The following is a 14,595-nucleotide window of genomic DNA, read 5'->3' on the forward strand; positions in this document are numbered from 1 at the left end:
GAAGCTTGACACTGGGTGTCGTACCTGGTCACTCACATCTTCATCTCAGGAACCGTTCACCTTCTCAGCTTCCTGGCCACCATGAACTAAGTACCTCTGCCCCTCCACAAGCTTCCACCATGATATTTCTTCCTTGGGTCAACTGACCATGGGCTGAATGACCCAGAACTATGAAACAAATTAAACTTCTCCTCCTTTACATTGTGTTTGTTAAATGTTTGGTCCTAGCAATGACAGGCTGAGCAATACATTGTATTACTGATAGCAACAGCAGTGTTTTCCCATGTGGTTCACAAAACTCCCACTTCAATAGGATTGCATGATTGACAGCGGGGTTACCTGGATGAATGTAGCCCTGAGCCTAGGGAAGTGCGGTCTTCTGTCATGTGTGTAAGTTTGCTTTTTCTGTGTGCTGAAAGGAAATCCGATCTCCATCTTCCAAGCTTGTAAGTCAGTCTGCCCGCGGTGCTGGGAGACAATCCTATCTCCCAAGGCTGTCTGACCAGCATTACTAGCACAATGGTCTTGAACAATGGGATTTTAACACTTCACTTCTGAGATAATCAGGAAGTATCTTAAAAAAAACCAAACTACAGAGGGGTCTGATTTAGAGTTGGAACATTTAACATGGAGGAAGAACTGGGGTTGGGAACACTGGAAAGGTACTGACGTGCCTGGTAAGGAAGCACGTTAGTATCACAAGGCCCTAGGCAGAAGGGATACATACTCAGGCACAACAGTTGAAGGGCTGTTTCCAAAATAGGACTGTGAACATCAGTGAGCTGCAACAACTCCTCCTCAGCCTACCCGCCCTGAACAACCACGTTTGACCTCAAGGGCTGGAGAAGGAAGAGTTACTACACCCAAGGAAAGCTGTAGCCAGAGCTCTGGAAGGGGCTGGTATTAGTCATGTTTCTATCACTGGGACAGAATACACAGCATCTAGAACTTAAAGGCGGTGAGGTTTACTTTGACTCACAGTTTCAGAGGGCTTAGTCCATGGTTGGTTGGCTCCAAGGAAGAATTGGAAGGGCCGAAGGGGAGAGAGGTGAGAAGCTTCTCACTTCACAGCAGCCAAGAAGTCAAGAGAGAAGGGAGAAGCTGGCAGAAGAGAATACCCTTACGGGTCATGCCCACCTCCTGTAGCATACACAGTTGTGAGTTCATCGGTGAATGAATCCACAGAATACAGTGCTCCCACAATCCAGTCACCTTCCAAACACTCAGTACTTTGGAGGAACATGTCAGACTCAGACCATAATGGGGCCACTGCATGAGCCATGTCCTTCCACAGAGAAGCCCAGACCTTAGCACAGGTGAGCAGTGGGAAACAGGGCCAAGGCTCCCTCCTCCTCTCCCCTGTATTTTTTGTTTCTACTTCCCCATGTCTATTAACCCAAGTGGGAACCTGAAGTCACAGGAACTTCAGTGGTGCCTGCACAGATCACCTCCTGGTACCTGGCAGGTGGCACACCTATGATGCATGTGTGTGGGGGCCAACAAAGTTCATAGAGCACACACATCAGATGATCTAGCATGCAGAGGCAAAAGTGGTCATTTATTCTCCCAGGAGAAACATTGGGACTTCAGCCTCTCAATGAGAAAGCTCATGGGAAAGTGGAAGAATGGCAAGTCTTTCAAATGGTACTTTCCTTATCTCACCTTCCCTGCCCTCCCTCTTTTCCTGCTTCCTTCCTTCCTCTCTGTCCTGGGGGCTGAATCCAGGAACACTATGCCAAGCTACACCCCAACACTTTTAGCTTGAAGATCCAAGTTGCACAGGCTGGTTTTGAAATGCTGATCCTCGTGCTGCAGCTTCCTGAATGACTGGGACTGCAGGTTTGCACCATTGTGCTCAACTTCCTTTTCCCTTTCTTGAGGGAACTCTGCATAGTTATGGCACGTGCCCAGGTGGAGTCCTATGAATGACACATTGGTGGGCTTGCCCTAGAAGCTCAGGGCTTGAAGGGACCTCTTGGGCACAGAGTTCCCAGGGCTTGGACACGGACAGGGGCTAAGGAAGCTGCTTGAGAAATTCCACTGGAAAACTCAGATTGGAGGCCTTCCATTTTGAAGCCAAGACCCAGTGACCTGGAACGTGAAGTCTCAAGAAGGCTGGAAGTCAGGGCAGGGCAGCCACGGTCCTGAGCCTTGTCTTGGGGCAGGGGGAGCCCAGGCTCTGTCCATGCTTCTCTGTGGCTTCCCTAAACACAATATTAACTTTATTTTCTACAAAGAAAACAAGGAGAAAAACTTATTTTTCTGATTAGTGGAGAAGTTGTCCAACTGGCTACACTTGAATTACATCCTCTGAATATTAAACTCAGACTTCTTTAATTCTCATTTATTTTATTCGATTTTATGGAGATATTTTAAAAGAGGAAGGTGGGAGGTGCAGAGGGAGGGATTCTGGGACGGTGCCAATTTTCCCTCTTGCTGCACAAATGCTATTTCCAGAAGACTCCAGCAGACAGGCGGAAGAGTCCTGGGCCAAGGGAAAGCTGCTGGGTTCATGATTTTCCCAGCAAGCCTGTGGCCCTGCTGAATGGAGATTCCTGGCTGCCTGGTTCCTGCTCAGCAGGTTCCTCCCCACAGCAGCAATGTGATCTTCTACGTTCTACATTCTCACTGTGATTCTCAATAAATTGCCCCCAACTGAAGCACAGCATGTCATTTTGGTTGGTCACAAAGCGTTTCCCAGCATCTTTGTCCTGCTCTGAGGTGAGTGGGTCTCTGGTCCAGAGTGGAATCCCACAGACCCAGACTCTGCTGGATGAGGGGATTCAGGCCCTGGCAGGTGACTCTGTAGTTAGGAGTCTCCACTAAAGTCAACTGTGGGGAAACTTCTAGTAAAGAACAGGACACATGGCCAATGTGGTCTACGCAGCCTGGACACACCTGGAAAGGTTATAGGGAGAGACTTTAAGGATACTGTACCGGTAGATAGGGACAACGGGATTGGAAACTTTTAGGCAGCCAGGGAACAATGGGCACTATCTATGGGGCAGTCAGCCTTAGGTGGAAGGAGCCTTGAACTCCACGTCTGCTATTCCATTGTCCCATCACTGTTCACCAATGCAGATTCATTAGGCTGGCTGAGTCCGTGGGACAGAAATGCACCAGAGGTGTCTGTGTCATTTGACCTCTGTGTGGTTGTAGATCTCTGGGGAACCTGATTTCAGCTGGCCTCATGGTCTGGGTGCCCCCCCACCAGCATACTGATTGGCACTCTGAGGCTCTATTCTAACTCCCACTGGCCAGGGGTGAAGCAGCAGACACAGAACTTGTGGGACTTGTCCAAGCCACACCGAGGGTCCAGGACAGTGCTGGATGGACAAATGTCCTGATCCTGAGATTGAAGAAGGGCTCGCCAGCATGACTCCAAAAGCTTTATTTCTGGTCCTGAGGTTCTGCCTGCGATGAGAATAAGACTTCATTGTTAGCTGTAAGATTGTGAAATGTCATCTTATTTTTCTTCCTTTTAAAAATTTTACCAAAATTTTATATGGATGCAACTTAAAGCCTCCAAAAATTTTCATAGTCTGTCATGAAAACCAGCTCCTCTTGTTGTCTCTTTCCAGAGTCCACAGCTTTCAAGCCTTGGGACTGATTTCTTTGTAGTGATGTTCATGTTATTAAACAACACTTTCTTGTTGGAGACCCTGATCTGGGTGGGAGAGGAGCTTCTATTGTCTTCCTCATTCCTCTCTGGCACCCTCCCACCTCCACCCTCCAATCCTCCCAGCTGTTCTCAAATTTCTGTCTCACTCTGGCCCATGTTAGCCTCTGCCCCCACAGGACCATGGTCCCCACAGGACCATGGCAATCTGAGCATGTCAGGTGTTTTCTTGTTTCTGTTCCTGAAGATGCCTCTCCTGGAAGTTGCTGACAGGTAACAGTAGGTAACTGTCCTCGGTGGCTCCCCATCACCACAGCAGACTACCAATGTCATCAACTTAGAAAGACAAAGGCTTACTTTGGCCTACAGATTTGGAAGTTCTAGTCCATGATGCATGGCTCTGTGTGCTCTGGGCTCATGGGGAGATGACACACCAAGACAGGAGTGTATGACAGAGACAAAACAGCTTAGAAGCAAGAGAGAGGAACAGCCCAGGCTCCCGCAGTCCTTTGCAAGGCCACACTCTCTGTGACCCAGAGTGCCCCATGAAGCCTGGCTTCTCAGCATTTCTATCACCTCCCAGGTTGCTGCGGGCTGGAGCCACACAGGCCCTTCCCAATCCAAACTAGGGCATGGCACAGAGGTACCCCCCAGGCCGCCCTTTCAACAGCCCCGAGGGTCTCCCAAGTCTTTTCCCAGGGGTGCATCCTGTTGTTTTTTCTTTTCCTTTTGGTTTGGTTTTTGTTTTTTTGAGACAAGGTATCACTATGTAGCCCAGGCTGACTTTAAACTCCTTAGCGATACTCTTCCCTCAGCCTTCTGAGTGCTGGAACTGCAAGTGTGCACCACCACACCCGACTCACCCTGTTTTCTTATAAGCTAACTCTTTCTCTTACTTAGTTTATTCCCTTTTTTAGGAATAAGATCCTCTTGGAGCTTTCTGATGAAAAGTGTATGGGAGGTGAAGAGCTAAGACTCTGTGTGCTGGGGATTTCTATACTCACACTAGATAGAACACTGCCTGGTATGGTCTTCTTGCTTGGAGGGGTCTTTCCTTCAGTGCCACATAGCACGACTCCACAGCTTTCTAGGTGAGGATGGTGACACTGGAGGTCCCTGTGCTGGCAAGATTCTTGATCCTTGTGTGTGATCTACCTCTTTCTCTCTGGAGGACTGTAGACTCCTCTCTTGTCTCCAGTGTCCTGGAATTGCAGGATGATGTGTCTGGTTGTGGACAGATGCTGGGCATTCGGGGGAACCTTTCAGTCTGAAGACTCCTATGTTCTATTCTGGAAAAATTTTTTAAATATTTTTCTTTATAGATTTTCTCTTTATTCATATGTTGGACATTGAAAACTTCCGTTATTCACATATTGAACTACATGGAAAGAGCTCTCATTTTTTTACAATCTTTTTTTCTTTCCTTTTCCCACTTACTCTTCGCTAGTTCCCTCTACTTTCTGGAGTAGTTCCTTAAATGTATCTTCCATATCTTTAAATCTCTAATTTGTGTTACTGTACTTTTAAATTCCAAGACAAAATTTTTGGCATGAGTAGGGCAGGGGAGAAAAGTGTTTCTTTTTTATAGCAGCCTGTTTTTATTTCACAAGTATAATAACATTCCTCCTTCCTTCATAGCCTAGGATTCCCAAGTCCTTTTTCCTTCCTTTGTGTCTGCATTCCATCTTGCAGGGCTCCTCAGGCACAGGGTGTTTTCTCCTGCCCCTATCTTCTGCCTGCACACTCACCACACTCTCTGAGCTCATCTTTCAACTTTGGTCTTTCTCACCTTCTAGTCTACTTGGCTTAATCCTGTGAAGTGAGTCTTGAGTACACAACTCAACACATTATCTGTTGGTGAAAAGCCTTCTGCAGTCATGCATTTCACCCATCAGCAGACCTAAACTTCGTTAGTTGGAATGTTTCCAGATCCCAACTCCACACAGCACGTGTGTATCTCTTGCCTTGGAATATGGATACCTGTGGACCCAACTCTCCGGCTAGAACTGGAGACTAGGAAATTCTCCTACTGGGAGTAGTCCATGGTGATAAACACTTGATAGCCACGAGTGCTGCCTTAGGCCTCGCACACTCGGGGCAGGGCGTGTGGAAGGCAGTCGGCCTGTAGAGCATACTGCCGGCTTGCTCTTGGGAGGTGGAGTCTCCACACCACTGCCACAGGGGGTGGGTGCAGCTGCTCACCATGCCATGGGCAGCTCTCCTGGCTTGGCGTCAGCTACTGGGGGCTGAAAACACCAGCCAGTATAAACCTTTCCTTCTCTAAGTTGTGTGTGTCAGGGGCTATGGCCCAGCCATGGCAAAGTGACTAACACATGGCCTTTCTTCACAAATATTACAAATGTCTTCACATAGTCCTATACTTTTAAATTCCACACCATGATGTCCATTTTCCAGGGAGAGAAGTACTGGCTCAGACAAGGCAAGTGGACAGCAGAGATTCCGATCTGGGGCACAGAGTTCTGCCCACCATGTTGCCCATTGGCTGACTCGGGAATCCTTCTGGATGGCAAGGTTTCAAAGGGAAGTCACATGCCAGATCCCCAGCACAGGCCCATATAATTCAGTGAAGCCCCCTCTCCTGCCTGCACGTGCAGCACACTGTGCTGCCCTCACAAGTGCGTGGACAGCTCTAGCTATTCTGTTCCAGTCTTCAAGGACACTCAGCCTTGGCCTTCTGCCTTCTTTCCATATACTGTTTAATACATCAGAAATCTCTCTCCAAAACTGCAGACCTCTGGCATGGAACGAGAAACCTGGAATTGTTTAAGAGAACATTAATTTCCTTTGAGCTAGGATTACAGGCCATCGAGAACTTCTTAATAAGTAGCCACACTGCCTTTTTGAAGTGTTTATGGACTTGCCAACACAGCCTTGAAGGGCATGCTAAGTACTCTGAGTTGTCCTTCCTTGAAGCGAGGGACTTCTGCAAGCTGAGCGGTGACAGAGGCCTGGTGTGCTGCCATTCCTTCGGTGAGACTTCTGGATGGCTCTGTTTATAGTCCTTTCTTGCATTTGTTTCCTGACATCATTTTTGTTTTATGAGTTGTGGGGAACTGAATCTTTTAATGACTCAATCCCACCACTTTCTTGAAGATAAAATCAAGCCAAATCCTGCTTTATTTTTCAGTTTCTCTTCTTTTGGATGGACTAGTGAGGAAAGTAACCATGCAGAAACCCAGGAAGCCCAGCTCAGAGCTGATGCTAACTGGCTCAAGGATGGTGGACAAGGTGCAGCTCCCCGAGCCTCAGTCTCTGGATGAGGCTTCGGCAGATGACTCTGCACCAGCCCTGGACTCCAAGGGTGGGGCAGCCTCACCTCTGCTCTTGCGGTTGACTGGAATGGCGGTGTGCTCCCAGGAATTCCCCTTCAGGCTCGAAATGGAACTATGGTGAGGACCCTCCTAGGACTCTCCCCACAGTCCTTCCCAAATAGAGGAGCTGAAGAGAAATGATTTTGTCTTTTACCTCCTGCTTTCAAGTGCAGAAGTTCTGCTAAGCTGGTTCTTTTTTTTTCCTGTGAAAATAATGTTGTGAGAAAATGTAAACCAGTGCAATTATTCCAAACTTTCATAAGATGAAATGTTAATAAAATGGATGTTTGACCAATAAAATACTTGATTCCAAATTAAATGGCCCTGAAGGGAATTCTGTTTTGGAGCAAACTCCATGGGAAACAGGATGAAAAAGAAAATATTTTTTGAACCACTATATGAATTTTTGCAGAAATAAAAATATATAACTTGCAATATCTTTGACTTGCCTGGAGGGAATAAAGCATGGTAACCAAAGATGTGGATTCTAGGCAGAGATTTTTTAGGTTCAAATCCCAACTTTGATAGTTGCTGTCTTCAAGCCTTAGGAAAGTTACAACTCTGTGCTTCAGATTCCTGGCCTATATATCAGGTGAAACTCAAGTATTTTCGTCATACTGATGTTGTGAGGCCTAGTTTATATCTAAACGGCAGGTGGTGATGTCCAGCACATAGGAGGCATCCAAGGTACATTAGTGGTCATTATTACCGAGTTACAGAGCAAGTAGTACAGATGCCAATAAATACATGAAGAAACGCCCAGCATCCCCAACTATTAGAGGAATAGAAATGGAAACAATGCTGAGATTTTATTTTGCCCCGCAAAAAAAAAAAGTCTTCATCACAAAAATGAATAATAATAAAGGCTGACAATAATAAAGATCATAGGGGAAAAGAAACCCTTCTGCATTGTTGGCAGGAATGTAAACTAACACAACCACTACAGAAATCAGCATGGCGAGTCCCCAAAAAAACTAAAACTAGAAATTCACTGCACACAGCTGGCCCCCTTCTAGGTATCTTCCCAGAAGAGTTAAAGACATTGTACCAAAGTCATCCATGCATACCCACGTTTACATGAACACAATTCATATCAGATAAGTCTTAGCAAACTATGTATCCATTAATAGGTAAGTGGGTAAAAATGGATTTCTCCTCTGTCATAAAGAAAGATAAACTGGAGGCATTTGTAGGAAAATGTATACACTAGGGGTCGGGGATATAGCTCAAAGGCACAGCGCTTGCCTGGCAATCACAAGGTCCTGAGTTTGATCCCCAGTACAAACAAACGAAAATGCACGCACCTTGAGACACAATGTCAAATGAAATCAATCAGAACAAAAGCCTAAATATTGTGTGATTCCTCTTATTTCAGAACCCCAAAGTACACCAAGAAAAATAAAAGGAAGTGTGTGGCGCAGCAAAGGGGTGATTACCAGAGGGCTGAGGAAGAAACATCTGGGGTAATTTGGTCCTCTGGCTAGTGACTAAGTCCCACTCCTATCACAACCAGAATAGAAAGTTAGAGGAATGACTGCAAAAAGCTCTGAGGAAGGTAACTAGGATGTTCATAAATTTCTGAAAATGAAGCAATTATACTGTAAAATGTCAAAAAATTGATGAAGTATAGAAATTTCGAATAATGCAAAGGAGCAACAAAATCCACACCATGCACCCAAAGGTGCACTCTGAGACAGGTTTAGCACCAAGTGCATTCTTTAGAGGAAAGGAAGACGTGGAAATAGTCACATCTGCAGCTGACGCTCACAGCCAGGTCCTAACCTTCAGGGTGTTTCCCTGAACCCCTCACTGTCCCCTGGCTGGGAATGTAGATTGCTGACTGCTCCAAGCTGAATCTCCTTGGGGACATTGCCCTTGACTCAGGAGATCCACCTTGCCCAGGCCATATCCACATCATGGGAGCCACCTACATCCAATCACAAGATGACAGGGAAATAAAGGCCTGAGCCTTTGCAACTGTACCAACAGGGTTGTAAGTTGTGGAGGTGACTGAGGAAGAACACAGAGAGGCCAATGCCTTGAAAGGTTTCTATTGCCTAGCCTCCCAGGAGGGGCGCACCACGTGTCAGCTGGCTTGCCACCACCACACCAGACATCTGGGCTCATCAGTGTAAGAAGAGGAAAGGCACAGTGTGGCTCACAGTTTGGAGGTTTCAGTCCACGGCTGGTTGGTCCTGTTGCTTCTGGGTTTGTGGTAAGGGGTACATCATGGAGGGAGCATGTGGTAAAGGAAACAGAGAAAGGAAGGCATCAGAGCCCCTATATCCCCCTCAGGAGCACCTCCCAGTGACTTAACTTCCTCCCACTGTGCTCCATCTTAGAAAGGTTCCACCACCTCCCCTTAGCTCCACTTGCTGGTGGCCAAGCTTCCAACAGGTGACCTTTGGATACCAGTTGTCTGGTGACCTAGAGCTGGGATGACTTAGGGCAGGGAAAGCTGGCAGGGGTGTGAGTCAGACAGGTAAGTGGCTCCAAATGAGCTCTGGACCATGGAGCCCAGTGGGTGCTCCACGGACAAATGCAGAATGCAAGGGCCCACAGACACATGGACCCATCTCCAACGCTTGAGCCTGGGGCTCCTCTGAGGCATTTTCTAGAATGAGATTGTAATAAAACTTCTCTCCTTGCCCAACTGGCTTTCTTATCTCCTTCACATGGGCCAACCCTGCGAGTGCTTCTTGTATCCAAATCCCTGGCTCAGAATTTGGAGGAAAGGCTGGCCAAATAGCTCAGTGGATTAACGACCTGCAAATAGACACAGGGGCCCAGGTTTGATCTCTGGGCCTGCCTTGCTGGCCTGCCCCTGGGGCCCAAATGAGACTGGGTGTGGTGACGGTGCCTGTAATCCCAGCACTTGGGAGGCTGTAAACAGGAGAATCACTACAAGTCCAATCTAGTAGTGAGACCTTGAATACTCTATAGATCCTTCCTTACAATACCAAAAAAAAAAAAAAAAAAAAAAATTTTTGGAGGGAACTGCTCTACCCCGAAATTCACCTAAATAAGGCAGCATCTTAGTCTATGTGAGCTGCTATAGGAGATCCGGGCAGGGCGGCGCACACACAATAGGAAGGGATTGCTGCTGCTCTGGAACCTGAGTGGTACAAGGTCAAGGCTCTGGCACACTCAGTGTCCAGGGAGGGCCGGAGTCCTGGCTCACACACAGCCACCACCTTGCCACTTCCTCACGTGGGGGAGGGGCACGGGGGCCATTGGAATCCGCTCTACAGGGTGCTGCTCCTGTTCACGAGGGCACAATCTCAGGACCTCAGCATTTCCTGAGGCTCCCCCCTTTGAAGGATTAAATTTCAGCACATGAACTTTGGGGTGGGGTCCAAGTACTCAGACCACAGCAGTTAGATAAAGGACAGAGAGAAAAAATAACATAAAGGGGAGGAAATAATGGAGATAGGAGTAGTGATTACTGGAATAGAAAATAAACATGCAGTTTATATTTGAAAAAAACATAAAATTGGTAACTCACTAAGAAAAAAAAGCACATACATGCTATCCCTTTTTGGAATACCTACAAATCATATAAACAAGAAGACATCCTGCAAGAACATGATGAGGACTCAATAACAAATATACCAGAGTATTGATATTTGTGAATTGGAGGAGCAGGAATCTCCCGACAAGAGCCCACAGACATACAGACTACAGACATGTGTTACATGTTAACATGTAATTAGCACTGCAGCATTGGTGATGTATTTGAATAATATCAAATCATAACTTTATATTTTAAAAAATAAATTCAACTTTCTAGTACTTAGTCCAGATTTTATTCTACTTAAGTAAAATCACCCATTTCCTTTCTTTCTGTAGTTATTAGCGGGAAGAGCAATGATGTATTGAGCTTCCCTTACGTGCCTCGCAACACCTTTAGTGCTTTGCATGTACTTCCTTGAATGTTTTCGACCATGCTGTAGGACAGGATCCCTTGTGTATGTGCATGTGCACACACGCACACATGCGTGCACACACACACATCCCACACCAGAGTTATCAACACAGCTTCAGAGGCCACTTGCCCAAGGTTACCCCACACCTGTCAGTGCCCAAGCTGAGGTCTGGACCCGCATAGTGGAGCCTGACCCCAAGCATTTCAGTGGTGATTGTGCATGATGCGACCCTAAATACTCAGGACACCCCGGAGTACAGGATGAGCAGGGCCCCTGCAGTCCTTGTCCCCCAGACAGATGACGCAGTGGACCCAACAGTATGGGATTAGAGGAAAACAGAGGAAAGCAGAGGCTTCTACCGTTGCCTGGGTCTGCTGGTGAGGAGACGTATGTTAGGGTTCCATGTGGTATGCATGTGCACACAAGCACTGCTTTTCTGCGGCTGCTGTAACACATTCCTGTACACAGGTGACTTTATTTATTTATTTGGTGGGAACTGGGGATTGAACTCAGACCCTTGCACTTGAGAGGGAAGTGCTTATTCTACTGAGCCATCTCCCCGGCTGCAACACAGGTGACTTTAAAACAGAATTTTCTTCTCTCATTGTTCTGGGGCACAGAAATCGAAAACTGAGGGACTAGCAGAGCAGGGCAGGGCTTCTGGCGAGTCTGCGCTTGCCTCTTGTGGCTCTGGGGGTCGCAGCAATGCTTGGTGTTCGATGACTTGTCTCCATCACTCACCTCTGCCTCCCTCCAAATGTGGCTCTTCTCCACACGTGTCAAACCTCCCCTGGCCTCCTTCTTATTAGATTCCTGTCACTGGATAATCCAGTCTCTACTACACCTATCAAAATCACTAAACACCTCTTTCTTGCCATAAAGCATTTACTATGCCCTCCCTTACTGTATTAATATTCATAGGTGTCAGGGATTAGAACACATATACCTAGGCCTAGAGGCACCACGCAGCCCATGACAGGGCTCCTGGTTTGTATGTGGTGATCAACCTGAGTTTGCCAGTGCTGTTCTCTTGGATTAGCAAAGTGGTGGTCTCCAGCTGGTCTCCAGAAAAGAATCTGGTGATGGCAACAACTAGAGTTGCTTGTGTCCATTGTACAGACTGCCTACCCGTCTGACGAGTAGCAAGTACTCTGATTCAAATCACAGGCTGTGTGTATTGCTTTCCCTCCACCATGCAGTTACTGCAGAGAAGACAGTTCAGATCCTCTAACCACAGAAGCACACAAAGCCCTTTGCTTGCAATGGCTCGCCAGGATAAGCATGCAGCGTAGTGCATAACATCCACAAATGTCATCTTAGTTTTTTTTAGGAACAGCATCCTAACATGATTGTTCCTGGCAATCCTCAGATTTCACTTCCTGGCTTGTCATCAGCAAGCATGAGTTCTTAGCTATATATAAGATAGAAATCTGTCATGGGCTGGTTCTTGTGCCCACTGATGACCAGCACCACTGCCGGGTGTCTTCTTCAGAGCCCACTGAGAGGCTCTCGCACCATCTTCCAGGATGCTAACAGTCACCTAGGGGTTTTCGCTAGCTTTGTATAGACATCACAAATTGTGAGCGTGTAGCTCTTTTCGTGACAATGGCCCTGGGCTTTGAAAGCCAGTGGGTTATCAGCTCTGTCGGTGTTAGCAGCCTCCTTGCTGCTCAGAGCAAGGAGCTTACCTGCAGGTCTCAGAAACTAATCTGGCCACCAGAAATTTTGACTGCCAGCAATTCTGTCCCTTTCCATCCATCTCTGCTGCTTGCTGCCTTTACTGTCACCAGCACCAACTGCTGGCTGCTTCTGGCACTTGTGGCCTTTCACGTTATCGCACCTCTGCTGCTGGCGGTTTGTGGTGCCAGCAGTCTTAGACAGCGCCAGCTCCCAGGGTACCTCCGCCTGCTCTACTCAGATAGAAAAGAACGTGCCAGAACACGCCACCAGGAGGAGGATGTACTAGTGCTCATGCTGTAGCCTAGAGGGGCCCAGCATGTGGACCGAACCTGCTAAGGGAGTGGCAAGCCTGCTTACAAGGACAAAAGTTGGCTCACACAGTGTCAGACTTCCTTTTAGGCCATGGGTAGGGAAGGGCTGCAGAGGGCTAGAGCACTGGGAGGGCCTGGTGGACAGGGCGATCTGAGATGGGTCTGCACACGGAGCCCACTGCAGCTGGAGCAAACAGCTCCCAGAGTGGACACAGGTGCCTGATGTGGCCTGCTGGCTGCAGCTATTTTATGAGTGTCCTCTGGGGAGCACAGGGCCCTTCTCTCCCTTCTCAGGGTTACATGGAGAAACATACTTACGGAGAAACATACTTTGAGTGGTGCTGAGCACTTCTTTCACACAAAATCCCTGCAGCAACCCGTGAGGTGAGAGATATACTCATCTGGCCCACAGAGACCAGGCTACTACCGCACGAGATGAGCCAGGTGGACACTGGGCACAGTCTGCGAAGGGACCCGAAGGCCACTCCCATTCCCAGTCTGCCTGGGCACACACGTTGCTCCTCAGCTGAGGCTCCCTCTTGTGCCATACCAAGGAGACCCCACTATGTGCTTGGTCTTGGGTTAGGGGCTGGGACCTGGTCATAAACCAGGCCTAGCCCTTCCCACATGGTGTTCTGGGATGGGAAAAACAAAACCCAGTGCCTGCCCTGCCGGAGGAAGAGACAACAGCCAGGCTGTTTACTCCAGGCCTCCTATCACCCTTGCTCCTGTTGCCTGATAGAAGTGCCCCCTCCTCGGCTTCTCCTCCTGGTGAACTTCAACTCTCCTTTAAAGTCCATGTGGACTCTTCTGTTCAGGAGCTCTTGCCCGGCTCCCCTTCCCTGCCTTTGGAGTCCAGTAGTATTACAGAGAAGGGCTCGAGTCACTCTGGTCCACGAGAAGGGGGGAAGTGGGGACACAGGATCTGCTTATTTCCCTCTGCTCAGAAGTAGGACTGATATCGTACAGTGTTCAGGAAGCATGACTGGCTGGCTCAAAGGACTAACGATCTAACCAGCACCTGCAGCAGGTCTCCTGAGTGAACTCAGCTGCCAGCACCTACCAGCGTCACTTGGCTACCACCAGGTGCCCTGTTCCTCTGCACCACAGTGAGCTCTCATGAGCAGGCAGGGACTGCTGACCCATTAAGGGTGACTAAATGGTTGCTGTACTCCTTTCCTCACTGTGTGTGTCCCACCAACCCCGGGGAGCCTGTCACCCATGCCTGGGGCTATCTGGGATCCCTTTGAGATCCCAGAGGACTGGATGATTTCAAAAGCTTCAAGGTTTCCACCTCAGCACAGTGCCCTCGGCCTGAGGATTCTGAGGTCCTGAGAAGCAGGTGTTCGCCTGCGAGGCAGCCTGGGGATGCTGGAGATGTGGCTCTCCACCGAAGGCAGAGTGAGTGGGCTGCTGCAGGAAGCTCCCACTCAGTCTGCAGCAGGGCTGGGCCCAGGCGCCCACAGAGGGTCCCTGCATGAATGACCTGGCTTTCTGGGGCCCATCTCTCTCCTCCCTCACCCTGCTCCCCTTCACCACCTCCCAAATGAACTGTCTGCCTCCAAATCCTCTCATCACAGGTTCTGGAGACCCCAGACTGAGCCACCCTCCGAAATGCACTCTGCTGTGTGCCCTTCTTCTGAGCAGCGCTGTTGAGTGAGCTGGAGGCCAGCAGGACCCCCACCTCATGGGGCCAGCTGCTTATGCCTCTCTCCAGTGCAGGGCTC

This window comes from Octodon degus, unplaced genomic scaffold (assembly GCF_000260255.1).
Source record: "Octodon degus isolate 3935 unplaced genomic scaffold, OctDeg1.0 scaffold00006, whole genome shotgun sequence".
Classification (NCBI taxonomy): Eukaryota; Metazoa; Chordata; class Mammalia; order Rodentia; family Octodontidae; genus Octodon; species Octodon degus.